Here is a 6,000-nt window from a genome sequence, read left to right on the forward strand (position 1 = left end):
AGCCCAGCATGCACCTTACAGGTCATTTTGATATGGTTTTACCCCGTTCAGAGAGAAAATGTAAATGTAGCGGCTATAATGATTTTTATTTTATGTCAATTTCTATATCTATATATAGTCCATCCAATGGCCCTGTAAAGATAGCTCTGGTTAAGATTTAACTTAGAACATTCTGTCACCTCAATTCATTCCAAGATTTCTGTAAATATTTTCACTTTGGGAGCTGTGGCAATCATGTTCTCCATATTCACTATTTTAATATTGAAAAACAACTTTAAAGGATCTAAATATGTAGTTAAAAACCATGTGCTCATTGTCTAAACTCAGTTTAACAAAATACATAAAATGTCAGCTGTTCAATGATGTGTCTTATTTTGCCTACGATAAATCTATGAAAACATCCTTTGAGGTCATGCAGTTGGTGATGTTCATTACTTTGCATTTCTGGCTCCAATTAGTTTTGTGGTGTATTCCCAAGAAGAACTGGAAGAATATTTCAGCGATTTAAAAACATCAACTGTAGCCTCGGTAGACCAGAGTGAAATGCAGCAACGGACTTGTGTGTTTGTACTTAAAACCATGACTCACTGTTTCTTGATTTGAAACCCCCCACTGTTGCTATTGATAACACTATCTGTTGTTATTGCTCTTTTCACATGCAAACGTGCAGTAATCCACTGAGGGATTAATAAACAGTCGACCTTTTGAGGTGTTGTTGAAAGGCTCTCTGGAAAATGTACGAATTTACTGAGGTCAAGTGGGTGTCATTAACAAAGCAAAATACAGCCTGATTTGAACATGACCGATTGATGATACAGCATACGACAGTGAAAGATAAGATTGTTCATTCAGGTCTATGGCTTGCAGCTTTGCTCATGTTTAAATTCAAGTCAATGACAAATACCAGAACAATGTTGAACACAATATAGAAGATCTACAGTCAAATAGTAGCTTAGGTTTAACTGCTCAGTTTTTGATTGCCACAGAGGTGTGGGTCCACTTGTCATTTTTAAAGTTGTAGTTTGTGGTGGTGGTGTTGTTGAAACATTATGTTGTTGATGAGGTGTTTTGCTGTTTTCCCCACCCCTTGCACATAGGGATTAAAACACCCAAAGTGCTAAAATAAACATTATTCCTTTAAGTGAGCAAGAGCATGACTTAAAGCAAGAACAAAACAAAAGAGGACATATCCTCCCATCACACTTCACTCTAGTATCACTTTGCTTGCCAGGCACTCTGAGGCATGGAAGCATTATAAAGGGATGAAGCCAGACTTAAAGTCTGGCTGTTGATGGGAACAAACATCCGCCCTGCTCCTCCTACGCTTCACACCAAACACACAACACACAGGATCTAATGAACCGCCATCTGGCGCTACAGCTGACCTGGGCGTCTGCACTGCATGTGCAACTCACAGAAACAAGTTCCCAAGTGGCTTCACCACCAAAATACAACTCACAATGGAAATGTGGGTTGGGCTTTAAATGTTGGCACCCAGCACAGGTTGAAAGAGATACATTCAATATTGTTATAACGTAAGAATTAGTATCAAGTTAGCTAAAACATCGGCAATGTTTGTTAGCTGCAAAAAAGGAGTTTTTCTAATGAAGAGCTCACGTTTGTCCATGTGTCAGCATTGTGTTAATACATTTATGGTGCTACTAAGTGCTCATTTATTCCATTTGGCTATATAAAAAGGGCAGGTAATGGTAATGCGTGCTTGTGCTGTAATAAAAGAGCTGAAATGAATTTCTCTGTGTGCATAAAGGCAAAGCGATGAGAGATCACGATACGGGCGGCTGAAGGTTTGCACACACAATAGGTCTAATTCAGCACAAAAAAGCAGCACATTGTGTAGAGGAGATGTGAGCGATAGCAGAAATGAATAGCAATTGAAAGGTGTGAATGCCTTCTATCATTGAAAGCAAACACGCAGAGAGGCAAATAATCTTCTGATCCAGACTGTTCATGTTTGTTTTAGCTGGACTATCACACTGCTTCCATGTGAGAGAGAGCACTCAGCTGCAGAATTACTGCAGTGGGAGTTTTTTGTCATGGCAGAAAGGAAAGGTCTCTTTTTGTCTACCTACCCTGCTGCCAGGGTGCAAACGAACTCTCTCCTCCGATATGGGGCTTGTTGTCACCCTCCAGGCTCAGCTGATGCTGGGTTTCCACGGCGACGGAGGCGTGAAATGTGCCCGGTAGCCAGGCTGTACAGTATGAGTGGCCATTCTGTTTCATTTCTTTGTCTTCTGTCCATGCAGGGAGGCATGTTTGGCTAGCAGCGCCATACAAATCAATACAGCCTGGCACACACAACCATGTTGTAAATTCCTACAAGCTGCAGCACAGCCTCCAAAGCTCCTCAGGCCTTTTTGAAATTTTCCGAAGTAGAGATGGGAAGGTGAAGGGTCATCAGCAACAGGGAAAACTTTGGTGCAGCCATGCAGCATTCAAGCTTTCAAGCTTTATATATATATATAAAATCCCAGTTTTTATATATATATATATCTTTTATATGTATTATTGGGAGGAATTTGTATGTTGTTTTGATTTTCACTTCATTGCTGGATCTGAAGCACCCAAAGCTTTTTATGTTAAAGAGGATTGTCATTACAGCGTTATCATACCAATGATTTTGGTAATCATTACAATAATGATCCATTATCATTGTGGATATAAGAATTATGATAAGTGTGATTAGGATCTGATTGTTATTACCGTTACTGTTGTGCTTGATCTATCTATCTATCTGTGTCTGTCTACTACATTATATCTGCGGTATACACAGCTAAGAATAACAGATAAAATATAGATTATATTTGTAATTTACTGTCATGATGTCACCTTTTTGACAGTAAACCAACGGTAAAACCAGCAGCACCGTACCAACAAACAGACGTCTCTTTTTGTTGACTGCGTGTGCGACTGTTTTCTTTTTCAAACCACCGGCTCAGCAGTGACTCTAATGAACTGCTTGTTGTCTTTGTGTAAGAGCCTGCTGCTGATTAAATGTGGTCATGGATAACTTGAGTTGTCTTGACTTCTTGGGCTTTGCCAGCTGAGTCTGAGCCCTTCCACACAGACCTATTAGCAAATTCTTCTGCAGGCTTAACGTCACTTCTGAGCAGTGGGTGTAGACGTAATTGCTCATATTTGGGCATCTTTCCAAATACTTCAGTAAAATATTACTGTGTAAGCTTTACAGCTTTGCCAGGATAATCCTGATTTAATTTTGGTTGGCTGATTAACATTATATCTTGCTATCTACTATCTATTTGCTAGAGGTTTCCCATGGGGGCTTTGTTACATTTTAAGCATGGTGAAGGTAAGAGAATTAGCTGGCATTACTGTGTAACTGATCTGATTTCAACTGGGAAACTCTCTCGCTCTCCCTCAAACCTCTAAGATCAAGGCAAATGGAGCAATCTGAGAGCAGTGTGGTCATTGCTTTATTGTACTTGTCACTACAGTTCACTATGATGAGATAAAGCAGATTAAAGTTACAGAAAAGGTTAAATTCTTTAGGTCAATGAAAGACATCAGAGCTCTGAGGTCATTTTATATCAGAAACAAGGGCACGAAACTGAAGGAGATGTCATAACTGCTGCTTAATCCCTTCCTATAGTAAACTAAATTTGCTTGAAGGAATAGTTCAACATTTCTGTCCAAAGGTAACAAAAACTGCTAACTAGCACCTATACAGCTCACTAATTAACTAAGTGTTAACTAAGTCTTAGCTAACTAACACTTAATATCTCATTTGTTACAAAAACTGAAGTGTAAAAACGTCACATTGTGGTTTTACGGGGGTAGGCTAATGTGCTAGACTATTGTTGGCCAGAAGCAGTAACTTCCTTGAGTTGTGCCATCACAGTGAGGAAACAACCACATGTCGTTTTTACACTTTAGTTTTTGTATGAATTAAACAAACAAGATATAATGTGTTAGTGAGCTTTAGAGGCTGGAAGGTGGATTTTGTTACCTTCGGACAGAGCCAGGCTAGCTTTTTCCTCCATTTATAGTCTTTGTGCTAAGCTCAGCTAACTGGCTGCTAGCAGTAGCTGTATATTTACCGTACAGACTTGAAAGTGGTTTTGCTCTTCTCATCTAACTTTCGGTAAGAAAGCTAATACATATATTTCCCAAAATGCTGAACTATTCCTTTACATAACTATACAATTTGGCAGATTTTTTACAAATACTTCTGTAATTCTTACTCTCATCTCTTTAAAGACATAATGAGTTTACATAATACTGTAGTTAACTCGATAATGAGATCGGAAATAGCAGGCAGGAGGCCAATAAAAGGGTCCACCCATCACAAGCTATTTTTAAATTACAGTAGAGTCTGCAGACACAGCCCCAGTACCGAGTCAGCTGAATGAGGCCGAAAGAGAGAGGGTAACTCATGAAGACAGTTGAAAAGAGCAGTAGATGTTCACCCGTGTCATGTTGTGATGAGGCATCACAGGCACTCCTCATCTACAGCCGAAACCCAAAAAGAGCCTGACAGAGACAGCAGAGTAGAGGAGGGAGGGAGCGGACATCTACTCAAGGACGCCGGATAGAAGGAAGTATTCATACTCTGAGCCAGTTCGCAGTTTAGGTGGATGACTTTGCTCTCTCTGTCTGTCTGGCTATTTCTTTCTCTCTTTGTCTTTCTCTCTCCTGGCTCCTCACTCTGCCCGAGGCAAAGCAGAAAACAGCTGATGTCTGCACAAACACAATGACCCCAGGTCTTGTGTGTTCTTGAACCAGCAAAGAAAGACAAAACAGAACAGAATAATGGAGGCAACGGAAAGGGGATGAGTTGTTTGGAGAATTGTAAAAAGCACTCAAGGTGGCATTCCTGCTCACTGATGGTACATTCCTAGATGGCAGATGTTTTGCCAAGGGCCTCTGATGATTAAAAGTCTTACTACTACGACTCATTAAAAAATGTCATCCTAGCATGTGTTTCATAAATAAGGACATTAGAAAATACAGGTATCACATAGGGAGGTAACTGATAGATGAGGAATAGATAAAAAATTATCATATGTGACAATCATATCATTGTCTCAACCACAAAACTTGTTCTTTTGTGTAAATGTTTGTCTCTTGTTTTTCTGCTGTGTCATTTGTGTTTTGGTTTGATGACACAAATGGCAGAGGAGGCCCACAGGTAAGATGCACTCACCTTTATGTCGCATCATATTTATGTCAGGGAGGTTCAGATATATCAGCACATCAGGTCACTAACCTTAAACAAATGGATTCATCTAGTAGCATGTGTAGGTGGATGTACGTGTGTGTGTGTGTGTGACTGACCACTGTGAGTTTATACTAGCAGAGAGGGAAACAAAGGTCTATGGTACTTTTTATTCATGCACAAAGTTTTCTATATAGCTGGTTTGGGCAAGACCGGAGGCTCCTAAACTTTTTTAATGTCAAGGACCCCTAATATGCTGCATTGTCCTGTAAGGACAAGGACTGTTGTCCAGTTCCCAACTAATAAAACCAGCCCTGTTGGCAGACAAGAACACTGATATTGGAAGTTTCTCCGGTTCAGTTTCTCCTCTAATGCTAACATTTTTACAATTCTGCCTTTCTACAATATCTGGGCATGGTATACTAAGGTATACGTGAGGTTAGGGAAAGATCGGAGTTACAGCCCTGGTTTAACAGTGCAGGGGGCTGCGTGGGTGAGAGCGTCTTGTTTAAAGTACTGATGAGACATGAAATACGATCCAGAAGTCCAGTTTGAGTAACAGATGAATGTGTTTAAAGGCTTATCAAACGCCAAAACACTGCCCAACAGTTTGTAATACTGACAGACATGATTTTACAACTCAGTTATCATAGCGGCAACTATTTTATCTTTCTATACGAAGATCACAGATTAATCTAACAGGAATGTTTACTTGCATTCATGTGATTGGTCAACGCAGCACTTTGGCGAATGATGTCACACTGCGTTGCAGCAAAAGTTAGCATGGCTCAACTTTTTTGCCAGGA

The sequence above is a fragment of the Siniperca chuatsi genome, linkage group LG11, assembly GCF_020085105.1.
Source record: "Siniperca chuatsi isolate FFG_IHB_CAS linkage group LG11, ASM2008510v1, whole genome shotgun sequence".
Taxonomy (NCBI): Eukaryota; Metazoa; Chordata; class Actinopteri; order Centrarchiformes; family Sinipercidae; genus Siniperca; species Siniperca chuatsi.